Below are 22,869 nucleotides of genomic sequence, written 5' to 3' on the forward strand. Positions count from 1 at the left end.
CTTCCTCCCATTCCTTCTCTCTTCCCCCAGACCTGCGTCCCTCTCTGCTCCTTCCCCTCCTACCCTCTTACCCACTTTGCTTTTAGGAGAAAGGGCCAGGTCTGGTCTTCCAAAGCTGCCAGGGACACAGGAGTCCTGGTGTCTTAGAGAACCTGGGAAGTGGAGTTTTCATTTTCTTTCCTTGGAGCTGAGAGAGACAGAGAGAAAGGTCTTCCTTTGCTATTGGTTCACCCTCCAATGGCCGGCGCGGCTGGCGCACCGCGCTGATCTGAAGGCAGGAGCCAGGTGCTTCTCCTGGTCTCCCATGGGGTGCAGGGCCCAAGTACTTGGGCCATCCTCCACTGCACTCCCTGGCCACAGCAGAGGGCTGGCCTGGAAGAGGGGCAACCGGGACAGAATCTGGCGCCCCAACCGGGACTAGAACCCGGTGTGCCAGCGCCGCAAGGCAGAGGATTAGCCTAGTGAGCCGCGGCGCCGGCCGCAAAAATACTTTTTGCAGGTGGAAGTCAGAAAGGCAAGCTTTGTCAACCTGACTGTAAGTCTGGCAGGCTTCACTAGAGGCACAAAAATCCAAGGGAGAGAAGCCATATGCAGACCATGAGCTGCCAAACTGCGCCAGCTGCAGGACTTGAGGCCTGGAGGACCGGTTGCTGTTTCTGGCATGGGGTCCTGACTCACTGATCGGAGTGAATCCACGTCTGTCATTCTGCGGAGGACACCCGCGGTCCACTCCCTGTGGCTGCATGAGCGTTGTCTCCTGCTTGGGGAGGCGTACAGAGCGCTCCTTCAGCTGTCCTTGCAGAAGTCTCTCTAGCCCAGTGAACGCTGAGCCTGCACTAAGCTGGGAGCTGTCGGTCTTACAGATCCAGTCCCTTTTGCTTGGTTTACAGAAGGCTAAAATGAGAAAGAAGTGTGAAAGGAATTTCTCAGCTTGCAAGGGACCAAGTTTTGGGAATTTTTGTGTTTTTTTTTTTTTGGGGGGGGTACAGAAAAATAATGGTTGGAAGTTCCCTACTGTGTTGTTAGTTAATCCAGAGACAGGTGTTATGGTTCAGCTGAGGGCTCCTGTTTCCCAAGTCTGAGCACTGGCTGAGTCCTGACTACTCCATGCTTCTGATGGAGCTCCCTGTGAACGCACTTGGGATGCCACAGAGGAGGGCCCGGGGACTTGTGTTCCTGCCACCCCTGTGGGAGGTCCAGATGGAGTTTCTGGGCTTTGGCTGGCCTCAGTCTAGTAACTGTGGAGGCTTGGGGGGAACGAACCAGCAAAGGGAAGATATATCTCTCTCTACCTTTCAAATAAATAAATCTTTTAAAAAATCATTTAAATTTATGCTGTCCAATGTAGTAGTTACCAACCACATGTGGTTATCTTAAATTAAAATTAAGCATTCATTTCCTCATTTGCTCTCAGTGCATTTCAGGTCCTTGGAAGTTGCCTGCAGCTGGTGGCTATCAGCAAGCACAGAAATAGCCTTATTTCCATCATTGCAGATGCTCTTTTGGCTGCACTGGTGTAAAGTGGTCTGTTGCTGTCACAGTATATCTTCAAAAATTCATTTATTTCATTTGAAATGCAGAGGGATAGAAAGAGAAAGGAAGAGATCTCCCATCTACTGGTTTACTCCCTAGATGCCTGCAACAGCCACAGCTGGGCCAGGTCAAAGCCAGGAACCATGAATTCAGTCTGAGTCTCCCATGTAGGCAGCAGGGACCCAAGTACTGGAGCCATCATCTGTTGCCTCCCAGAGTATGAATTAGTAGGAAGTTGGGGTGGAGCTGGGACTCCCACCCAGGCACTCCAATATGGGGTGTGATGTCTCATCAGCATTCTTTACCACTATTTCAAATGTCCAACCCTGTTGTCAAATGTTGACATGTGCCATATGTCATTTGATTCATTTGCATGTTTCCTGTGTCTCAATGATATTGCCAAGAGTGGAGGGCAACACTCAGATCTCACTGAACAGGCTGTACTAAAATGGAAGGAGGTGACACCGAGGTGTTCTAGCTGGTCACTACCATGTCATTGTTCAGTAAATAGTGCCTGTGTGCATTCATTCATTCAGTGGTTCTCCTATCCAGTACAGGTGCCAGGTAACCCATTTGGAAGATGCAATAAGTGCTTTAATATGTATGACAATATGAGGGCTCTTATAGAAGCAGAAAGAGGAAAGACTCACAGAGAAGGTGACATTTGAGCTAGGCTTTGAAGGATGGGTAGGAGTTTGCCAGTGGACTGAGGTAATATTGGCCTCGTGAACAGCACATAGGAAGGCATCGTGACATGGAGCAGCTGGCATGCTGGGGAGTGAGGAGTGACATGTACACCATGCTGGGGTGACCACCTGGGGACAAATGGGAAGAGGTGGCCTGTGCCTTGCTGTCAAGTGTGAACTTTGCTGCACATGCAGTAGGGCTATTTGAAGTGGTCTCCTTCCCGCAACTCCATGGACTAAATCCTGTAAAAACACTGATGTCTTTCAGGGCGTGTGAGATGCCTAGCCCTGGGTCTGGCACGCAGTGGGCATTCAGTGGATCTCGGTTCTGCCCCTTTTCCCGGCACTTTTGTTCCTTTTTTCTCTCTCAACCAGTGGCTTCTCCCTGCTCTTCCTTGATGCCTTTTCGAGTCCCTAGAAGTGACCAGTTTCTCTCCCCATTTCCCTGGCTAGTAAGCCTGACAAAGACTCACCCTCTGTTAAGTGTTCATTGCCCTGTTTCTTTCAACAACAGGTAAAATGTCACCTTCAGTGTACCTGCTTCCTCCTGCCGAGTTTCCCTTGTTCCTTTGTGAGATAGGACCTTTCCACTTGTATTGAAATGTCTCTATTTTTTTCTTTTTTCTTTTTTGACAGACAGAGTGGACAGTGAGAGAGAGAGAGAGAGAGAGAAAGGTCTTCCTTTTTGCCGTTGGTTCACCCTCCAATGGCCGCCGTGGCCAGTGTGCTGCAGCTGGCGCACCGCGCTGATCCGATGGCAGGAGCCAGGTGCTTCTCCTGGTCTCCCATGGGGTGCAGGGCCCAAGCACTTGGGCCAACCTCCACTGCACTCCCTGGCCACAGCAGAGAGCTGGCCTGACATCCCATCATAAGGCGGCACTGTGAACAATGTTCAAGAAGAGCTTCACTTTTAAAGATTTATTTATTTATCTTGAAAGTCATGGCTGGCGCTGTGGCATAGTGGGTAAAGCCGCCACCTGCAGTGCCAGCATGCCATATGGGTGCCAGTTCGAGTCCTGGCTGCTACTCTTCTGATCCAGCTCTCTGGTATGGCCTGGAAAAGCAGTAGAAGATGGCCCAAGTCCTTGGGCCTCTGCACCCGTGTGGGACGCCAGCATCCTATATGGGCGCTGGCTCCTGGCTTCATATCGGCACAGCTCTGGCAGTGTGGCCATCTGGGGAGTGAACCAGCAGATGGATGACCTCTCTCTCTGCTTCTGCTTCTCATTCTCTCTCTGTGTAACTCTTTCAAGTAAATAAAATAAAATCTTAAAGTCACAGGCTGGTGCTGTGGTGTAGTAGGTTAAGTCTCTGCCTATGGTGCCAGCATCCCATATGGGTGCCAGTTCAAGTCCTGGTGGCTCCACTTCTGATACAGCTCCTTGCTAATGCACCTGGGAAAGCAGTGGAAGATGGCCCAAGTGCTTGAGCCCCTGCACCCATGTAGGAGACCCGGAAGAAGCTCCTGGCTCCTGCCTTCAGATTGGCTCAGCTCCAGCAATTATGGCCATCTGTGGAGTGAACCGGTGGATGGAAGACCTCTTCTGTCTCTCCCTCTTCCTGTAACTCTGTCTCTTAAATAAATAAATCTTAAAAAAAGAAAAGAGTTACAGAGAAGGAGGGAGAGAGAGAGAAAGAGAGAGAGAGAGATCAATCTTCCATCCATTGGTTCATGCCCCAGATGGCTATAACAAAGCCAGAAGCTTCATCCAGGTCTCCTATGTGGGTGGCAGGGGCCCAAACACTTGAGCCATCCTCCTTTGCTTTTTCCAGGGCGTTAGCAGGGAGCTGGATTGGAAGTGGAGCAGGTGGGACATGAACCAGCACCCATATAGGATGCAGATGGAGGCTCATCCTGCATGGCTAAGTACAAAACAGCTATTGTTTCTGAGTGATTGCAGAGATTACAGTTGTGAGTAAATGTGCCAGGTGACATTGCGCTTCATCCTGAGAGATTGCTAACAGGCCGCTAAGTCATCCTAAGTCACTCACATGCAGGGCAAGCAGACGGAGGCTCATCCTGCATGGCTAAGTACAAAACAGCTATAAATCAAGTCAGCACCTGCTATGTGCTATGTGCTATGCTCCTGCATCAACAAATGCACCTTCCTGATGACAAATACAGCATGGGTGAGATGATGGCTTTTCTATGACAGCAGGCTGGTGGAAGAGCACTGCTGCGTCTCCTTATCAGCGCTCACTTCTGGTTGTCCTGTCAATGAGCTGCCACTGCTTGGCTGCAGCTAAAAAGATACACATAATTCATAATTGTTCTCTGTTTATTTTTCATTTTCTTTCAAAGATTATCTGTGGGGCCAGTGCTGTGGTGCAGCAGATTAAAGCCCCAGCCTGCAGTGCTGCATCCCATATGGGCGCTGAATTGAGTCCTGGCTGCTCCACTTCCAATCCAGCTCCCTGCTAATGGGCCTAGGAAACCTGTGGAGGATGGCCTAAGTCCTTGGACCCCTGCATGCATGTGGGAGACCCAGAAGAAGCTCCTGGCTTCAGATCGGCTCAGCTCTAGCCATCGTAGCCATTTAGGGAGTGAGCCAGCGAATGGAAGACCTCTTTCTCTGTCTCTACCTCTCTCTCTCTAACTCTGCCTTTCAAATACATAAAATCTTTAAAAGTTATTTGTTTGAAAGGCAGAGAGACAGTAAGAGACAGATGGACAGAGATCTTCCATCTGCTGGTTCACTTCTTAAATGTCTACTACAGCTGGGGCTGGTTCAGACCAAAACCAGGAGCCAGGAACTCAACCCAGGTTCCCCACATGGGTAGCAGGGACCCGAGTGCTTGAGCCATCACCTGCTGTCTCCTGGGGTTTTAGGAGCAACCTACATCAGCAGGAAGATAAAATCAGGAACACGGCAAGAACTCAAAGCCAGGCGCTCCTTTATGGGATGCAGGTATCACAAGCAGGGTCTTAGCTGCTGCACCAAATGCCTGCTCTGCATTATGCAATTTATAAGTGATGAGTCTCTTTCTACCAGAGTTAATGACTGGGCACCATTACAATGAGTGTCAGTACACTAGCCTCCCCTTTACCGACTTGTCGAAGAAGATCAAATTAGACTCCATCATTTCTCCACTCTGGTTCCAAAAAATGTATGTTTTAATGGATTTTTTTATATGGCAGCATGAGAACTTGCTTCTTTCTCTCTCATTTATTTGACAGAGTGAGGCAGAGAGAGAGAGCTACTTTTGGCTGGTTCACCCCCCAGTGCCTGTGATGGCTGAGGTAGAAGACAGGAACCAGGACTCAATGTAGGACCCCCATGCAGAAGGCAGGATTTATATATTTGAAAGTCAGAGTTACACACACACACACACACAGAGAGAGAGAGAGAGAGAGGTGTCCTCCATCTGCTGGTTCACTCCCCAGTTGGCCACAATGGCTGGAACTGAGCTGATCCAAAGTCAGGAGCCAGGAGCTTCTTCTGGCCCCAAGGACTTGGGCCATCTTCTACTGCTTTCCCATAGCAGAGAGCTGGATAGGAAGTAGAACAGCTGGGACTCGAACTGGCACCCATACAGGCGGAGGCTTTACCTGCTATGCCACAGTGCTGGCCCCCCATTACTTGAGTCATGACTGCTGCCTCCAAGAGTCAAGAGTCTACATTAGCAGGAAGCAGGAGTCAGAAGGGCAGGCATCCTAACTGGGGTGTAAACCATTAGCCCAGACACTCCGATTTTATGAATCTTCTATTTCACACCCAAGGGCATTCTGGACATAGAAAGCAGCTGTTGTGAATTCCCCTCTGTGTGTTTGTATGCACGGAGAAGGTCCAGCCAACCCCTGCAAGCTCACGGGGTCTACCTCTTGTGTGGAGACAGCCCTGGGTCTGGCAACGTGGCTGCCTGGTTTTTGACACCCACAGCTTCCGCTCACGACAGCGGCCATTTCAAGTGCAGGCCTTTCTTTTTTCTTTTTCTTTTTCTTTTTGACAGGCAGAGTAGACAGAGAGACAGAGAGAAAGGTCTTCCTTTTTGCCATTGGTTCACCCTCCAATGGCCGCCAGCTGCGGCTGGCGCATCACGCTGATCCGAAGGCAGGAGCCAGTTGCTTCTCCTGGTCTCCCATGGGGTGCAGGGCCCAAGCACTTGGGCCATCCTCCACTGTACTCCCTGGCCACAGCAGAGAGCTGGCCTGGAGGAGGGGCAACCGGGACAGAATCTGGTGCCCCGACTGGGATTAGAACCCAGTGTGCCGGCGCCGCTAGGTGGAGGATTAGCCTATTGAGCCGTGGCAACAGCTCAAGTGCAGGCCTTTCAAAATGCTCCCCAGGCCGGTAGAGAGTGGGCCAGCCTGTGGAGGTGAGCACCTCTGGGCTGACGCTGGAGGCTGTGCAGGGGGCTGCCTACAATGCAGCCCCTCTGGGCTGTGCCACAGCTGCAGCCTTTACACTTCTGAGCTGTTTGTGTTGCACTGATTTCCAAGAGGCATGTGTTCACTTCTGGTGCTCCCCTTAAAGTGCCTTGCGCTGCACTGGGTGGGGAGAAGGGAGAGTCTGGCCCTTCTCTTTGGCAGGTGGAGGACTTGGTTCCCAGTTTTGTTTTGTTGAAACAGAGACAGGAAGCACTCCCACATTCACATCCTATCCCAGGCTGCAGGATCGGCATGATTGCTTTCATTTGATAGGAGGCTCAGAAAGGCAAGTCGAAGGTATAAGTGAGGAGCAGAGATCTGAGCATGGGGCTCCAGGCTTCTAGGATCGGGGTGACATAGGAGGGATCAACCCCTTTGTACCCCAGGTGGCCACACTGTAGACTCTAGGGTTAGTGGAAAATCGCCACCACTGTGACAGATAAACTTGCTTATGTACAACCAAGTAAGTCTTTATATACAGCTAAAACAAAACAGGGGTGGGTGTTTGCCTGGTGCTTAACTGCCTGTGTCACATGTTGGACTGCCTGGTCTCGAGACTCGGTTCTGGCTTCCTGCCAGTGAAGACCTTGGGAGGCGACCATGATGGTTGGGTCCCTGCCACCCACATAGGAGGCCGGGATTGAGTTCCTGGCTCTGGGCTTCAGCCTGGCCCAGTCTGCCTATTTTGGACATTAAGAGAATGAACCAGCAGGTGGAAGATCTCTGTGTATCTATCTCTCTGTCTATCTCTCAAATAGATAAATAAAATCAATGTTCTTAAAAAAAAAATAAAATGCAAATTTTGGAAGGGTGACCCACATAAATTTGTTTGTAATTGGATAAATTTGTTTTATTTTTAGGAAAAAACTGGTTATACAAATGACAGATTGCTAAGGGCCTTGTGATTGGCCAACAAGTCCAACAGTATCCTAATTTAAGTGTTACTTGGCAATATTTCCAAGATTCTATTTGGGTTGAAATATATAATTGTTTTCAATTTAGCCTCAGGTATTAATAAATTTAAGTCAAAACAAGTGGGTAAAGTTAGAATAAAGCATAGCTATATTCTCATGTGCTTGGATTCTGGCAGTTTCTTGTGATTTGTTCATGAAGGACTTGTTATTATGGATTTTATTAGGCACTGGGGAGACAAATAGCAACAAGATATGCTTCTGGGGTGGGCATTTGGTGTAGCGGTTATGATACTGCTTGGGATTCCTGCATTCCATATCAGAATGCCTGGTTCAAGTTCCAGCTACTCCACTTCCCAAAACAGCTTCCTGCTGGTGTGCACCGTAGGAGACGAAAGATGATGCCTCAAGTACTTGGGTCCCTGCCACCCACATGGCCCAGTCCCTACTGCTGCAGATGCTTGTGCAGTGAACCTGTGAGTGGAGGATCTCTCTCTCTCTCTGCCTTTCAAATAAATGAAAATAAGTAAAAATTAAAAAAACAGAGCAAAAATCAAAACATGTTTCCTTCCATTAAGGAGCTCAATCCAGTTAGGAGAAAGTTGCAATGTGTGTTGCATGTACAAAATTAGGGAGGAAGGCGTGAGGACAGGGGAGCCAGGGAGTGGGCATCTCAGAATGGCCTTCATCCAGACTGGAGGGCCACAGATGGCTTCCCGTGGCGTGTGACATTGAACCTGGATCCCAAAGAATGCATAGATGCTATTCAAGCAGAGAAGGAGCTTGGCTTGGGTTTTTCCTGATCAATGTTGTGGTTTTTTTTTTTTTTTTTTTTTTTTTTTTTTTTTTTTTGACAGGCAGAGTGGACAGTAAGAGAGAGAGAGAGAGACAGAGAGAAAGGTCTTCCTTTGCCGTTGGTTCACCCTCCAATGGCCGCCACGGCTGGCACACCGTGCTGATCCGATGGCAGGAGCCAGGAGCCAGGTGCTTTTCCTGGTCTCCCATGGGGTGCAGGGCCCAAGCACCTGGGCCATCCTCCACTGCACTCCCTGGCCACAGCAGAGAGCTGGCCTAGAAGAGGGGCAACCGGGACAGAATCCGGCGCCCCAACCGGTACTAGAACCTGGTGTGCTGGCGCCGCTAGGCGGAGGATTAGCCTAGTGAGCCGCGGCGCTGGCCAATGTTGTGGTTTTGAACCACCTACCTGGGCAGCATTGAGGAGGGGCACAGCTGAAGGCTGTGGGAGCGCTAGGAGCTTAACACAACAATCTTTGCAAGAAATGTTGAGGAACTGAACTAAGGCAATGGCGGTGTGCCTGGAGGGGGGAGAATCAGCAAGTTTAGTTATAGATTGAGAAGAGGGAATGAAGTTAGGATTAAATTGGAGTGTGCATGACAGAAATCCAAAATAGCAGTGGCTTAAACAAGAGCCAGGAGTCCTTTCTCCTGTACGGAGCCAGCCATACCTAATATGGAAGCTCCACAGTCATCAAGGAACCCCACTTTTTTTTTTTTTTTGACAGGCAGAGTGGACAGTGAGAGAGAGAGAGAGAGAGAGACAGAGAGAAAGGTCTTCCTTTGCCGTTGGTTCACCCTCCAATGGCTGCCGTGGCCGGTGCGCTGCAGCCGGCGCACCGCGCTGATCTGAAGCCAGGAGCCAGGTGCTTTTCCTGGTCTCCCATGGGGTGCAGGGCCCAAGCACTTGGGCCATCCTCCACTGCATTCCCGGACCACAGCAGAGAGCTGGCCTGGAAGAGGGGCAACCGGGACAGAATCTGGCGCCCCGACCGGGACTAGAACCTGGTGTGCCGGTGCCGCAAGGCAGAAGATTAGCCTAGTTAGCCGTGGCGCCGGCTGAAACTCCACCTTTCTACTGTGGCATCTTTAACACATAGTCCAGAATTGCTCCAGCTTACATTTCCATTGTTACCCACAGGAAAGAGAAAAGGAGAGGAAAATACCATGTCTCGTATCCAATGGCCATGCTTGGCTGCAAAGGAGGCTGGGAAATGGAATCTTTTTCTTCTCATTTTCTTTGCATAAAGACTGTGGAAGAGATGAAAGCAAACATAAGAGGACAAAATTGGGGCTGGTGCCGTAGCTCACTTGGTTAATCCTCCACCTGCGGTGCCAGCTTCCCATATGGGCACCAGTTCTAGTCCTGGTTGCTCCTCTTCCAGTCCAGCTCTCTGCTGTGACCCAGGAGGGCAGTGGAGGATGGCCCAAGTATTTGGTCCCTGCACCTGCATGGGAGACCAGGAAGAGGCACCTGGCTCCTGGCAGCCATTTGGGGTGTGAACCAAATGGAAGGAAGACCTGTCTGTCTGTCTGTCTGTCTGTCTCTCTCTCTCTCTCTCTAATTCTACCCATCAAATTAAAAAAAAAAAAAAGGACAGAAGTTAGCAGTCTTTGCCCGTAGGTTTGGGGATTGATCCAGTAGGCTGTGTTTAAGAAGTGCATGAGGGACTCTGAAAGGCATCCAGGATGATGAACAGTTTTAAAGACAATAGAGGGGCTGGCATTATGGCATAGTGCCATCTGTGGCATCCCATGTGGGTGCTGGTTTGAGTACTAGCTGTTCCACTTCCAATCCAGCTCTTGGCTATGGCCTGGATAAAGAAAGCATTGGAAGAAGCTTGGGTCCTTGCCACCCATGTGGGAGACTTGGATGAGGCTCTTGGCTTTGGTCTGGCTCAGTCCTGGCTATTGTGGGCATTTGGAGAGTGGGCTAGTGAATGGGAGACTTCACTTTAACTCTACTTTTCAAATGAATAAATCTTTTATTAAAAAAATAAAAAGGCAAATAAAAAACTTTCATTTGCTGGTTCACTTCCCAAATGCCCACACTGGCCAGGGCCAAACCAGGCTGAGGCCAGGAGCCATTTGAGTCTCTCACATGGGTGGCAGGGACCCAAGTACTTGAGCCATCTGCTCTCTCTCAATATATTAGCACAAAGCTGGATTAGAAGTAGAGGGCCCAAGACTTGAACTAGGTATTTGTATGTGGGACTAAGGAGTCTCAAGGGGTGATTTAACTACTATGCTAAATACCAACCTCTATAACTTTTTATTATTTTTAATCAACACCTAATAATTATACATATTTATGGGGTGTATTATGGCATTTCAATACATGTATAAGTTTTTAATGATCAGATTAGGGTCACTGGCATATCTATCACCCTAGACATATATCATTTCTTTGTGTTGGGGACATTCAACATCATGTCTACTAGCTATTCTGAAGTATTCAATTAGTTGTTGTCAGCCATAGTTATCCTACTGTGCTATAGAATATTAGATGCCATGCCCATCTAACTGCACACCTGTACCCAGTAGCCATCCTTTCTCCATCTCTCCATCCCTCCCAGCTGCCAGTTCTTTTGAGATTACATTCTGTATACAAACATACGATTGCTTACACCAGGGCTTGGGTGTCATTTATTTATTTATTGAAAGATTTATTATTTCAAAGACAGTCTCTTTCTCCCCCCCCACTAACACACACACACACACACACACATACACACACACACACAGAGCGAGCTTGAGACTGAGATTTCCCATCTGCTGGTTCACTCCCCAGATGGCCACAACAGCCAGGGTCTGCGCCAGGCAAAGCCAGGAACTCTATTCCAGTCTCCTGTGTGGGTGGCAGGGGCCCAAGTACTTGGGTACTCTTTGATTAATCTGTTTTGGTTATTTGTTGTAGAATGGCACTGTCCAGTATGGTAACCACCAACCAGTGGCTATTGAGTTCTTGCAATGTGGCTGATCTGACTTAAGATACGTTGTAAATGTCAAGTACAAAGTAGGTCTCATAGACTGAGTACATATAATGGACAGACTCTAAGGCTCCCATTAATTCCTGTCTTCTGATAGCCACCCCTTTGTACAATCTCCTCCCCTAGGAGAGTGTGCGAGACCTGTGCCTGCTTCTAGCCTGTAGAATGTGGCAGTGAGGGAACAGCCCTTCTGTGATTTCATTACAGAAGGGTCTAACTTCCAGTTCACTAGCACACTCTGCTTCCTTTCTCTTGTGCTGGCTTTGATGAAATAACCCACCTTCCCCAGGGCAAGGAACTTCCAGCTGACAACCAGCATGGGAAGTGAGACCCTTAGTCTGCTGGTTCACATAGAACTGAATCCTGGTAGGCAGGCATTGTGGCGCAGTTAGTTAAGCTGCCTCTTGGGTCACCAGCATCCCACATTGGAGTGCTGCTTCAAGTGCCAGATACTCTGCTTCCAGTCCAGCTTCCTGCTAATGCATGCTGGGAAGACAGCAGATGATGGATAAGGTGCTTAGGCCCCTGTCATCCATGTGGGAGACCTGGATGGAATTCCTGGCTCCTGGCTTCAGCCTGGCCCAGTTCTGGCTATTGTAGGCATTTGAGGAGGGAATCACCAGGAGATGAAAGTCTGTCTGTCTGTCTGTCTGTCTGTCTCTCTCTCCCTCCCTGGTAGATAGAATAAATAAACATTAAGAGAAGAAGAAGAGGAATGGAATCCCGCTGGCATTCATGTGAACTTGGAAGTGAATCCTTCCTTCCCTAGTTGAGTCTTGGACAAGACCCTTCCCTGGCTGCTGTCCTGTGAGAAGCAGGGAAGCAGAGCTAAGCTGTCCCTGGATCCCTGACTCAGAGAAACTGGGAGATGTGTTCTTTTAGGCTGCCAAATCTGTAGTAATTTATTATGCAATACCAAAAAAAAAAAAAAAAAAGTAAAAGATCTCATCACTAACTGCTTAATATTGATGATGTGTTGAAATGATAATATTTGGGGTCTGTTGGATTAGATACTTTTTTAGCAAAGTTAATTCAACCTATTCCTTTTCACTTTTTAATGCAACTACTAGAAGTCTTAAAATTTAAAAATCTGTGGTTTGCATCCTATTTGCATTGGACAGCACTGCTCTGAACACCAGGGAGGCAGGAATTTCCTGTGGCTTACACAGCTCGGCACCCTGGAGGGAGCTGGTTGTCGTTCTCACTTCGTGCTATTGAAACAGAAAATAGCACACCTCTCAGGAAGAGAACGTTTCACCCTTGAACATGGGTGTAAGTTGTTGCATAATTTTTGCCCAGAGGTGAAATCTGCTTAAGTTCCTTACTTTTGGATGCCACCTTCAGGGTTTAATTTGTTTCAAATTAACAGCAGGTGGCAGATACAATTAAAAGGAAAAAACAATCACAAATTACACATGGCATCTTGAACTTCCTTATTTGCTATGGGAGCTACACATTCAGGGAATAAATGCTAATTATTTTGAATTATTTGTTTATGCACTGTGTCTTACGTTTGCCTTTAGCTGATTAATGCTCCACGGTGCAGGCTTCATCCTTTGTGACTAATTAGGAAAGCTGTAATGCCAGGACTGGTGATCCTGGGCTCTGGGCTCCGGGCTCTGGGAGTCTTTGAAAGCACACACCCTCTAGAGGTCCTGATTCCTGCTCCCACGCCGGCCCCTGGGAAGTGCTGCTGTCCGGAGCCACTGATACTAATGGAGACTGCTGTAGCCCTCCAGGGTGTTAGGACAGACAAACATGTTGAGAATAACTCAAAGGTACCTGAGACATTTGGGTTCCCTACACGGGGCAGCTGGTTGTTGTGCCTTCAAACTAATAGTTACAAATATTGAGGGGCTGGTATGTGGTCTAGCAGTCCAGATGTTGCTTGGGCTGTTGGCGTCCCATGTTGGAGTCCCTGGGCTTGAGACCCAGTTCAGCTTCTGCCAATGTGAGCCCTGGGAGGCAGTGGTGATGGCTCAGGTAGTTGGGTGGGAGACCTGGATGGAGTTCCCAGGCCCTGGCCATTACAGGAATTTGGAGAGTGAACCACTGGATGGGAAGTTTCTGGATCTGTCTTTCTGCTTCACATTAAATATATTTCGTCCTACCTCTTGAAAAAAGATTTATTTTTGTTTATTTCAAAGGCGGAGTTAGAGAAGGAGAGACACAGAGAGGTCTTCTACCCCCTGGTTCACTCCCCAAATGGCTGCAGTGGCCAGGGCTGGGCTAGGCTGAAGCCAGGAGCTTCTTCTGGGTCTCCTACATGGGTGCATGGGCCCAAGCACTTGGGCCATCTTCCACTGCCTTCCCAGGTGCAGTAGCAGGGAGCTGGATCAAAGGTGGAGCACCTGGGTCTTGAACCAGTGCCCATATGGGATGCTAGCTTTGCAGATGCTAAGCCATAGTGCCGGCTCCTGTACCTTTCTATAGAGGAGAGTTTGAAAAGTTGAGGGAAACAGCTGCTGTAACACTCATGTCTCCTCTGTTGCTTGGCAAGTTAGCCAGCCAAAGTAAATAACAGTGAAACAAGTTAACATCATCTAGTGCTTCTTCATTCAAGTGAATATCAAATATTCCTTGAAACCACTTCCAAAATTCCCCCAGAAAGAAGGGTTTTAAAGGAACCCTGATTGTCCATCTCATTTCTAGTGGTACTATTGGGTCCCTTGTGGACCACTACACTTGGCATTGTCCAGCTGTCCCCACCTAGAAATTGGCTCTGGTAGTCATATGTGCAAGAGCCTCACTCAAATAAATTTCTAATGAGCAAGTGTTTCTTAATATATAAAGAGCTCTTATAATCAAACAAGACTGAAACAGGATAAGCCTGATAAAGCTGATCTAAGGACTTGTTAGCTTGATATCCAAAAAATGTTTGGGAAATTGCTACCTATTTTCAAAAATGTTCTCAAACCAGGATGTGTTACCTTGTGCAAGCTGAAAGTGAGTAAGAGGACTGAGTTCATGCCTCAGGGTACCATAGCCCATAATCATATGTTTAATTCATAAAATTGTTTAATTCAAAAAATTGAGGTGTGCCTGGCCTGCCAAGGTGGATGCTACCACACATTTAGAGACGTTTATGTGCAGATGGCTTTTGACTCATAGAAATGAGACTGAGTGTACACACATACACACATACACAGAAAGAGAGAGAGAGAGAGAGAGAGAGAGAGAGAGAATGCTACATTTCTGTAAGTTCTGATCTCAGCCTCACCCACCCAGAGGTGTCATCTGCAGTTCTTTGCCCCAGTGAGGATGTCCGGGAACTGGAAATACATGACTTTCCTGGGAAAGACTGTAGCCTTCCCTGCCTTGCTACCTGACTACCTGGCCCTGCTTCTGTAAGCCCCAGGCAGCTGGGCTCTGTTTGATTCAGCCCAAAGATGTCTGAGCCTCATCTCTCCTCGCCCTGAATGTACTTTGGTGTGTGTGTCATGTCTAGAGATAGGGAAACTTATGAAGAATATTTAATTCATAAAAGGAGAATCCCAAATGGTCAATAAGTAGCTGGACAAAACTTTTATCTGTTTGATGGTGAAAATGTGAGTTAAAAATGAATGACGAGGCCAGCACTGTGGCACAGGAGGTTAATTCTCCGCCTGTGGCACTGGCATCCCATATAGACACTGGTTCTAGTCCCGGCTGCTCCTCTTCTGATCCAGCTCTCTGCTATGGCCTGGGAAAGCAGTAGAAGATGGCTCAAATGCTTGGGCCCCTGCACCCACGTGGGAGACCTGGAAGAAGCTCCTGGCTCCTGGCTTTGGATCATTGCAGCTCTGGCCATGTGGCCAACTGGAAAGTGAATCAGCAGATGGAAGACCTTTCTCTCTCTCTCTCTCTCTCTCTCTCTCTCTGCTCTGCCTCTATATAACTCTATGTCTCAAATAAATAAAACTCTTTAAAAAATGAATGAAATAAAAGAATATATTTTGCACTGTTTCTTACATTTAGCAAAGGTCTGTATATCAGGCAAGACACACTGCTGTTGTGTGTACATTTCTGGAGGACGGTTTGGCAGTTGATTTCAAGATCCAGACTACCACTTTCAGGAATGGAACATAATAAAATAACAATAAACGAGAACAAAATGTGTATGATAGTGTCATGAGGTTACTTTTTTCCCATTTTATTTGAAAGGCAGAGAGAGACAGACACATGCAGGGATTTTCCTTCAGATGGTTCACTCCCCAAATATCTACAAGAGTCAGGTCCCAGGCAGGCCAAAGCCAGGACACTGGATCTCCCACATGGATGGCATGAACTCATGTGCTTCAGCTGTCATCAGCTGCCTCCCAGGGTGCAAATTAACAGGAAGCTGGATCAGAAGTGGAGGTACCTGGGGCCGGCCTTGTGGCACAGCTGATTAAGCTGCTGCCTGCAATGCCAGCATCCCATTTGGGCACTGGTTCAAGTCCTGGCTGTTCCACTTCGATCCAGCTCCCTGTCAATGACCTGGGAAACCATAGGAAGATGTCCCAAGTGCTTGGGCCCCTGCCACCCACGTAGGAGACCCGGATGAAGCTCCTGGCTTTGTCCTGGCCTAGCCCTGGACATTGGGGCTATCTGGGGACTGAACCAGCAGATGGATGATCTCTTTGTCTCTCTCTCTCTGTCTCTGTAACTCTGCTTTTCAAATAAATAAAGAAATCTTAAAAAAAAAAAAAAAAAGAAAAACATGTCATGATAAAAATAACAATAAAGCCTGGCAAAAACTCTGTCCTGAGTCAGTGCAAAAATTCAGATCCAGTGACTGTTTCCTCGTTAGATGCTTTTCCCTAATGGAATTCATTAAAGTTTTCGTCCATGTGCTGTGGGGACTAGAAAGAGAACTGAGTAGGGCAGAGAGTTCTGCTCCCAGGGTTCTAGCTCCAAGAGATTCTGAAAATTGCTGTAGCTCTCCTGCAAGTCCTGCTAACTGAAACCCAGAGTGTTCCCCATGGATGTGCAGAGCAGATAAATGCCATCAGGTGCACCAAACTGAAGCCAGGACCCGGATGGATCTGGATCTTGCACAAGTCCTGGCTGGTCACCTACAAAGGACATCTCAAGTATTTCATTAACCTTGCAGGAATGTGATCTCACGTGTTGTGATTACTTTTATTTTTAAAGACTTTTTTTTTTTTTAAAGATTATTTATTTATTTGAAAGGCAGAGACTGAGAGAGAGAGAGAGAGAGAGAGAGAGAGAGAGAGAGAGAAATAGAAAGTCTTCCATCCACTGGTTCAACTTCCCAAATGTCTACTATGGCTGGATCTGCGCTGATTCGAAGCCAGGAACCAGGAGCTAGGAGCTGCTTCCGGTCTCCCATGTGGGTGCAGGGGCCCAAGGACTTGGGTCAAATTCTACTGCTTTCCTAAGCCACAGCAGGGAGCTGGATTGGAAGTGGAGCAGCTGGGACTTGAACTGGCGCCCACATGGAATGCCGGTACTGCAGGTGGTGGCTTTATCCACTATGCCACAGTTCCAGCTCCAGTGATTACTTTTAAAAATGCTTTCTATTGAATGAAAAAAAAGAAAAAAAAAACAAAGTAGAAAACATGCATATTAACTCCCAATTCAGCAAAACAAACACAACTAGACATATTCTGATATATACAAATAAAAATACATTTTTAAAAATTGTTAGTGGTTAGCAGGCTGGGGGTAATTTTAGTAATCTTTATTATACTTTCCTATATTTTCCAAATTTTCTATTTTGGATGTGTCCTACCCTTATGATTATGGAAAATAAATTTAAATATGAATATCTAAAAGAATATGCAGAAGAAGTTTTTAAACTTCAAGACTTACAATTTTTTTTAAAAGTTATTTGAGAGACAGAGTTACAGAGACAGGGAGAGACAGAGGGAAAGGTCTTCTATCACTGGTTCATTCCCCAAAGGGCTGCAACAGCCCGGAACTGGGTCGATTAGGAGCCAGGAGCTGCTTCCAGGTCTCCTGTGTGGGTGCAGAGACCCAAGCCCTTGGGCTATCCTCCACTGCTATTCCAGGTGCATTAACAGAAGCTTAGCCTACTGCACCACAGTGCTGGCCCCAACACACAAATCTTGTACTGTCACCAGAGAAGCCCTTCTTCAACAAAGCTAATGAAATTCATCTGGCTTTGTTTTAATGGCTCACTATTACAGAAGACTTCTTCCTTGGAATGACATCTTAACAACATCAAGCAAGATGGAAGCCAGTGTCTGCTTTGGATATTATGCAGTGGAATCTTAGAACAAGCTTGTTGACAGATTTAGAAAGAATTTCCTAAAGTATGAAAAAGCGAGCCCTGTCTTAAGCTCAATGCAACATCTCGTGAAATGCACCATTGTTCTTTAGGTTTATAAAAAAAAAAAAAAAAAAAAAAAAAAAAAAACAGTTCCTCCAATTTTCCTTTCCACTGAAAATCATACTCATGTCTCACAGCAGAAGGGACCTCCGGTTTTAAACCTGAGGGAAAGCGAAGGAGCTGAGAAAAACAGGCGACGTGGGGAGAGGCCTCAGCCCATGGCTGCGAAGGTTCTGTGTGGGTTTCTGCATCAGACAAGCCCCTGAGCGTGTTTGTGGTCTGGGGAGTTTTCTCCGAGGTGGAGGTGGGATTTCATCTCTGCTGGAACTTAAATGACCCCAATTGGGCGCTGCCTCTGCCTCCTGCCCAGGGAGGGGCGGGGATCCTAGGTTGTCTCTATGGGGTTGAGAGCACCTGGCCCAGGCGCTGCTCGCTCCAAGCCTGGCTCTCCTCTGCCCCAGGAGCTTTGCTGTCCCCATGACCTCCATACCTCCAGGCACCCACAGGGACCCGGGAGCTGATGTTTGCAAAGTGATCTCTCAGGATTTTTCTACAGCGTGGGGTTCTTTCATTTTTCTTTATTTTTACGGAAAGATTTTGAGTGGGTGCACCTGAGAGCACAGTTAGCATCGGATGGATGAACTCATGCAAAACTCTTCATTTCTGTTCAAAAACCTGGGGGGGGGGGGGGCGAGGAGTTGGAGGGGAGGAGGACGGTTTTGCTCATATTTGCTTTGTGGGAATTGGGGAGGGGAAAACCACAGAAGGTACTGATGTGCTAATTTACAAATTTACTCTTTGTGCATGAGCTATGTGGAAACTGGCGTATGATGAAAAACGTATGTCACTTTGGAGCCCTGGCTGCCCAGCTCTTCTCAGTGGCCTAACCATTTCTTGCCAAGTTGTTTAAGTACAGATAGTGCCGTACTGTGTCCACTGCTGTGTCTGCTGCTTTGTTGACTTCGTTTATCTTGGGGATATCTCTCTCTAGTATAGAAAAGCCCCTTTGCTCTTTCAATTTACTGTTAATTTTTGATTATTTTTTTTAACAAATTCAGTATGCTTTGTAGATACAATTTTTAAAAAGATTTATTTATTTATTTGAAAGAGTTACACAGAGAGAGAAGGAGAGAGACAGAGACAGAGGGAGGGAGTAAGGGAGGGAGGTCTTCCATCCCTGGTTCACTCCCCAATTGGCAGCAACGGCTGGAGCTGCACCTATCCAAAGCCAGGAGCCAGGAGCTTCTTCCAGGTCTCTCACATGGGTGCAGAGGCCCAAGGATTTGGGCCATCTTCTACTGCTTTTCCAGGCCACAGCAGAGAGCTGGATTGGAAGTGGAGCAGCTGGGAATTGAACCAGCACCCACATGGGATGCTGGCAGTGCAGGTGGTGGCTTTACCTGCTACACCACAGTGCCGGGCCCCAGCAGTATAACATTCTTTCCCATTGGTTTGACAAAGGTATAAAACAAAGTTTTACAAAGCTGTATTTGCAGTAGTACTGATACACACAGGCATTTCTTCCTTTTTTATTTGTTTTTAAAATTTTAGCTCCCGCATATAAGTGAGAACTGGATCCAGCTTATTTCACTCAATATGTTGATATGATGTCCTCCGGTTGCATTCATTTTGCTGCAAATTGTAGAATTGCATTCTTTTTTTTTTTTTTATAGCTGAATACTATCCCATCGTATATATATACACCACATTTTCTTCATGTATATAAACATAAAGACACCTTGCTTGATTGCAAGTTTTGGCTGTTGTGGACAGTGCTGCTATAGACATGGTAGTGCAGGTGTCTCTTTGATACATTGTGTTCAAGTCTTTTGGGTATGTATCCAGTAGTGGGATTGCTAGATTATATGGCAAGTCTATTTCCAGTTTTTAAAGAAATCTCCACACTGTTTTCCACAGTAGCTGCACTAATTTACATTCCCACCAACAGTGTATAATGTTCCCCTTTGTCCACATCCTTGCCAGCATTTGTTATTCTCTGCATTTTGGATTTTAGCCATTCTGACAGGATTGCGGTGATATCTCATTTCCCTGATGGCTAGTGATGTTGAGCATTTTTTCATATATTTGTTGGCTATTTGTATTTCTTCTTTTGATAACTGTCTGTTGAAGTCCTTTGCCCATTTCTCAACTAGATTGGTTGTTTTATTGCTTGATGGATTTTTAAAGTTGCTGATATATTCAGGATATTAATCCTTTGTCAGATTGGTTTGCAAATAATTTTCCCATTCTGTTGGATGTCTCTTTATGGATCATTTCCCCTGCTGTGCAAAAACTTCTGGGTATGATATAGTCTTTTTTTTTTTTTTTTTGACAGGCAGAGTGGACAGTGAGAGAGAGAGACAGAGAGAAAGGTCTTCCTTTGCCATTGGTTCACCCTCCAATGGCCGCCGCGGCCGCAGTTGGCCGGCGCACTGCGCTGATCCGAAGGCAGGAGCCAGGTGCTTCTCCTGGTCTCCCATGGGGTGCAGGGCCCAAGCACTTGGGCCATCCTCCACTGCACTCCCGGGCCACAGCAGAGAGCTGGCCTGGAGGAGGGGCAACCGGGACAGAATCGGGCACCCCGACCGGGACTAGAACCTGGTGTGCCGGCACCACAAGGCGGAGGATTAGCTTAGTGAGCCGCGGCGCCAGCTGATATAGTCTTATTTGTTTAGTTTTGCTTTTGTTGCGTATGCTTTGGGGGTCTTGTCCAAGAAGTCACCCCCTACACCAATATCTTGGAGTGTTCCTTTTGCTATTTTATTTCCATAATATTTTATTGCATGGATATGCTATATTTCTTCAGCCAGATTTTTGTATCCTTAGGCGATTTACAAACATTTACTCTTACATGTATCCTTTTGCATTTGTGCTAGTTTATCTGTAGGCCAAATTCCTCAAGTTAGAATGATGAGCTCAAAGGGGCCCTGCATTATTCCTACTGCAAGATGTCAGATTCCTTGCTCCCCAATCTCAGGAGAGGGCTTGTTTTTTTCACCTCCTAGCAAACACAATGGAGACAGCAAATTTAAATGCTGACCAAAGAGTTGCTTCTTTTTCTTTCATTTTCCTAAAACAAAAACAAAAAAAGTCCCCAGGATGCTTAGAGGTGAGCATCCTATTACTCAATTTGCATCTGAAAATAGTCACAAATCTCTCTCTTTCCATTTGCTTTCTGCTTTGAAAGAAGCTTAAGACCTGGGAACATTTGCCTGATCATGGGGGGGGGGGGATAAGCTAACAATAGAAGAAACTCATTGTGGTTTATTAACTCAGACAAGATTTCAAAATTCAGGGCTTTTTATAGATAGCACAAAGGATTTTTTTGATGGTGGGCGTTTAGGGCCCCTGTGGCCAGCAGGGGGCAGCACATCCCCACCAAGAGTGGGCTGCCACCCCACCAGCTGCTTCAACATTCTGCTGGGGGCTTAGGGGCTCGCATCAGGCAGAAAGGCAAACTCACTTTGTTACCTTCACTGCCATCTCATGGTTGGAGCAGGCTGGAGGGACTGAGCGGGCAACAAAGGATCACAATAAATGGAAATCTCTAATGCCAGCCAGCTGCAAGACGATGTGGAATTAAGGGGAAAAGATTATTGAGACGGTAAATGAAGACAGCACCAGCACCGTATTGTAGAAGCACTGAAGGAAACTCCTTTGTTGGATTCATGTTATATTTCATAAGTATTTTGACAAAAAGTGCTAAAAAGTCAGGTAATTTGCACCTATAACTCCTATTCCCCTAAAAAAAAAATAGGATTTAATGTGCGGTGGGCATTTGACATAGCAGTTAAGCCACGGCTTTGGATTTCAGTGTCCCATGTTGGAATGTGCAGGTTTGAGTCCAGGCTCATGTTTCCAGCTAATGTGCACCCTGGGAGGCAACAGGCTGAAATGCTTGGGTCCCTGCCACCCAGAGGGGAGACCTGGATGGAGTTCCTGGCTCCTGGCTTCAGCCCGGCCCAGCCCTGGATATTGTGGGCATTTAGGGGTGTGAACCAGTGGATGGGAGGTCTCTATGTCTGTGTGTCTTCCTCTCTGCCTTTTAAATAAATAATAAAAGTAAATAAATTCTTTTAAAAAAAGCAAATGAGCTTCCTCCCTAAATATTAGTCCATTCCACCAGCAAATATTGATGGAGTGCCAGGTGCAGGAGAGACAACACATGGGCTGCTTTCTCATTAGCGAAGCAGAAAACTCGCGGGACCTGGGTCAGGAAACTTTGGTGCCAGCTTTAGATGTGACACCATAAACTGGCTATGTGACCCTGGGGAAATTATTTAACTTCTCTGTACCTCCGAGATGAAAGTGATATTAATGCCAGATGCCTTCTGACCTCACAGATGTACAGATGCGAAGAGCAATTGTTGCACACGTAAAAGATTTGTATAAGCTCAAATGCACGTGTCCTGTAGTAACAGAAGTGGCGGCCTGGCAAGTCCTGGCTGACTGTGTGCCAGGTACTCCTGGCTCTTCGACGGTCATTCCCCTGGTGGTAGTTATTATTAGTCCCACTCTAGGGACCCACGGTGTTCAGAGTCAGCCTTTACAAGGTGGTGGAGCAGGATTCCCATCTAGGTCTGACCCTGCACGTCACTTTGTACTGCGTCAGCCTGGTTCTCCCTCATTCCTCTCAGATCTGTACTTAGAAATTGTAGCATGGGGCAGGGCGTGGGGTTCCAGTGAACTAAGCTGCCACTCGGGATGCCTGCATCTGTCTCCACTTCAGATCCAGTTTCCTGTTACTGTGCACCCCAGGAGGCATCGGGATGGCTCAGGGACTTGGGTCCCTGTCACCCACATGGGAGATCTGGATGGAGTTCCTGGCTCCTGGCTTCCACCTGTTGTGGATGGACATGTGAGAAGTGAACCATTGGCTGGAAGATCTCTGTCTTCTCTCTGCCTCTCTGCGTTTCAAATAAATAAAGAAATTTTAAGTATTTTCCTTTGATATCACTCAGAAGACAGCTAAAGTAAAAATCAGAGGTCACCTACCTCCCTATGAGACAATCTGAAAACACACACATCAGTTCCTGCAGCCATTCTGTTTCAAAGTTGTTTCATGCGCTCTTTTCTCTATAAAATGGAAACCAGTGATGTGTCTTAAGAAACATTTCAGAGTAACTGAGAAGTTTCTCAATTTATTCTAATGGCATGAGTTGTCATTGGCCAAGAGAAAAGCAAGCGAACCTTGGGAAACTAGAAGAGAAGGAAAGACTCACAAAGAGAGAGAAAATGGTACAGGAGAGTTCAAGCAAGTTTTTTGACTGCCTGGGTGTCCAGGAAATGGGTTGCTGTCCGGGATCTC

General features: G+C 47.1%; 1 long non-coding RNA gene across 3 annotated transcripts in view; it reads left to right on the forward strand.

The window, feature by feature from the left end:
* LOC138849628 (uncharacterized) overlaps positions 1–22,485 on the forward strand; it is a 35,968-nt gene extending 13,483 nt beyond the window's left edge. Inside the window, exon 3 of one of the 3 annotated variants that reach the window (XR_011388602.2) lies at positions 22,291–22,485. This is a non-coding gene — a long non-coding RNA (uncharacterized LOC138849628). Of the gene's footprint in view, positions 1–499; positions 2,764–14,913; positions 15,148–22,290 lie in introns of those variants that run through there. The other 2 variants (XR_016233801.1, XR_016233800.1) reach the window with 2 other exon arrangements.
* The last annotated feature ends 384 nt before the right edge of the window (positions 22,486–22,869 follow it).

The sequence above is a fragment of the Oryctolagus cuniculus genome, chromosome 5 (assembly GCF_051225735.1).
Source record: "Oryctolagus cuniculus isolate XC-2025 breed Fujian yellow rabbit chromosome 5, ASM5122573v1, whole genome shotgun sequence".
Classification (NCBI taxonomy): Eukaryota; Metazoa; Chordata; class Mammalia; order Lagomorpha; family Leporidae; genus Oryctolagus; species Oryctolagus cuniculus.